Source organism: Cyprinodon tularosa, unplaced genomic scaffold, assembly GCF_016077235.1.
Source record: "Cyprinodon tularosa strain WSP-4 unplaced genomic scaffold, ASM1607723v1 ctg739, whole genome shotgun sequence".
Taxonomy (NCBI): domain Eukaryota; kingdom Metazoa; phylum Chordata; class Actinopteri; order Cyprinodontiformes; family Cyprinodontidae; genus Cyprinodon; species Cyprinodon tularosa.
The window spans coordinates 280,487-283,205 of NW_024039495.1; the positions used below are offsets into that span (position 1 = coordinate 280,487).

A 2,719-nucleotide genomic window follows, 5' to 3' on the forward strand; every position below is an offset into this window, starting at 1 on the left:
TAAACATATCTTCTGATGGCTACTTTCATCCAGGTGTGGCGCTAGAGGGCCACCACTGTGGGCACCGCTACCGGATGATGTTTGTCTATGTGGATGTAATTTACCATCTTTGAAATAGAGGGTGGCAGCAATGATAGTCTCATGTCTCAAACATACTGCTTTGACATTTTAATCGTCAGTATATTAACTATGACTGACAAAAAATACAGTTATTAATTAATTATGTGAATGTACTAAAATTAAAGGTGACAAATAACTATTTCTCTTTTCAGAAGAAGTGTAGATTGGGGGAGAAAGCAAAGTGACATGATGCTAGGGTGGAATCTGGTGCAGACACAATACGAGTCAGAAAGTGTTTTAAGATGTTTATTTTAAGCTTTAAAGAGACTGGATTGGTCCGGCGTGGTAGTTCAGTGACCAGAGCCTCAGACTGGAACTGCACAGGAAAAGAGATCAAATTACGACGTTGCCAGGAGGAACTGACAAAATGTAAGTAAAGATGCTGGTCTCTTACAGTTCCTTGGAGAGAGGAGAGGACGGGGAGAAGGTTGATTGAGTCTGGCTGAGATGGCATAACGGCTCGACAGTTCCAGAGGGTGGACAGGCAGGGGAGCGTTAGAGGAAGGATCCAGGAGGACAGCGTGGAGAACCGACTAGGAGACGGCCAAGCTGCAAGGAGAGAAGGAGGACAAAGAAGCTGAGTCCTAACTTTAAGCAAAATGCTCAGAAGCTCTGGAGCTAGCAGGTAGGTTACCACTATTTGGAATTTTAACTGACCGGAGTCAGTTCTAAGGAATCCACTCTTTCAAATACTGCTCCCTGATTGCATCCAATCTGAACCTGCTGTGAGCTCGCCTCGGCTGAAGTTTCTCTGAGGAGAAAAAAAGGTAAGAAAACCCTTAATGCAGCTCAGCACACAACCCTGTGGACGCAACACAAAAGTATTATACAGAGCCAAGCATGGTTCATCTAGAATGAATATAAGGATAGATGTGTTTACATTAATTAGAATACATAATACATTTATTAGGGAGCCTTTTATAAAAATGTAAACGTGTGTGTGTGCGTGTTTTGATGACTATAATTTTTCTGTCACTCTTCAGCTCACATTTGTCTTCACACGGCAACCCCAGTAAAAATGTTCTGGCTCTTTTTTTAGCATGAAGATATACCACAAATCTTCTTAGACTGGGGACAGTGAGCTATCTGTACCACAAAGATCATATATTAGTGTTGGAATTAGGAGTGTTTCTGTCACATTCCTTCCACATAATTCTTGGGTCTAAAGGCTAAAGGGGCTTTCTTCCTGTTAAAAGGGAGTTTTTCCTCTCCACTGTCGCTACAAACATGCTTAGCGTGAGGAAATGCCTTCAAGTCAATGAGCCGATGCAATCAACTGGTTTTCCTTAGATAGAAAACTTTGAATCAATTTGATGATGATTTGATGAACTGTAAATTGCCTTGAGATGACGTGTTGTGAATTGGCGCTTTAGAAATAACTGAATTGAATTTATCCAATCAGGTGACAGTTGAACAAGCAGGAGGAGTGATGGGCTAGTTTGGGGAGTGACCACCTAGTGGTTAAGGCAGAGCTTGGAATACTGTGGTTCTGAGTTTGAGCCTCACTCCCCCAGAGTGCCACTCTGGGTGACTGAGCAAGACCCTTAACCCCTGATTGCTCCCCGGGCGCCCCACGATGGCAGCCCACTGCTCCCAAAGGGGATTGGTTAAATGCAGAAATAAATTTCTCCAATGTTTGATCAATAAAGTTAAATTATTATTATTAGCAACACTTTCAGCAATAATTAGAAGAAGATGGATCAGATCTAGTCTAGATAGTAAAGACAGAAAAAAATCAGAATAAAATCCGAACTAACATGATTTAAAAAAAAAAGGAAAACAAAAGGAAATTGGTAACTCTTGCTTTCTTTTTCTTTGTGTCTCTTCTGTCAGTCTCTCTTGACCCTGCTATAACTCAGCAAGGTTCCACTGAGCTTTCAGCTTTCTGGGTAAATCACAAACAAATGCTTAATGAAATCTAAAATGATGGCTTGTTAGAGGTGGGATCTGCTCAGAAGGTCACTGCTTTCAGTCTCCTCTTCTCCTCCTCCTTCAGGGGGATGGACAGAATGGACCTTCCATTCTTTTTTTTCTTTACTTCTCTTCCTTTCTCATGTTCTTTCCTCTCCTCGGCTTCGACTTCATCTGTTTTGCTCCACCGTCTGCTACTTTCCTCTTTTTTCTTCTTTGGCAAGGATGCTCTGTCAAAATCGATTCACCCTCAGAAAAATTGATTTTTTTTCTTTTCTTTTCTTCCCTGAAAGTAGGAATCTATGGCAGAGCCCAAAGAAGAGAAACACATTCACTGCAAAAACTAACAAGATGTGAAAATCTCATGGTAAATCTCAGGCTAGAAAAATGAGGAAATAGAATTTAGCTTTGTAATACTGTTATGAATTAAAAGTTTGTTATGGTTTATAAATAAAATTGAAAATTGAATTGTTTGATCTTTCTTTACCAAATATATATTGACTTGAAAAACAGCCGTATGCTAAGCCGTCGTCATTGTGTAAAGCAATGTGTTGAATAAGAAGTCTCTCCTGTATTGACTCTCAGTTCTGCAGGCTGGTTTTTTTTCTTGCATGCTCCTGAAGCCACCCTGGAGGAAGCCGACTAATGAATTACCCCCCCCTCCCGACACTGCAAACTGAAAGTGATG

General features: G+C 40.8%; 1 long non-coding RNA gene across 1 annotated transcript; it reads right to left on the reverse strand.

Moving 5' to 3' along the window:
* Positions 1-352: 352 nt before the first annotated feature.
* On the reverse strand, positions 353-873 carry LOC119773006. The gene is made up of 3 exons (XR_005279328.1): positions 778-873; positions 515-669; positions 353-436 (listed from the first exon to the last, which is right to left on the reverse strand). It is a non-coding gene; the product is annotated as an uncharacterized LOC119773006 (long non-coding RNA).
* Between the last annotated feature and the right edge of the window lie 1,846 nt (positions 874-2,719).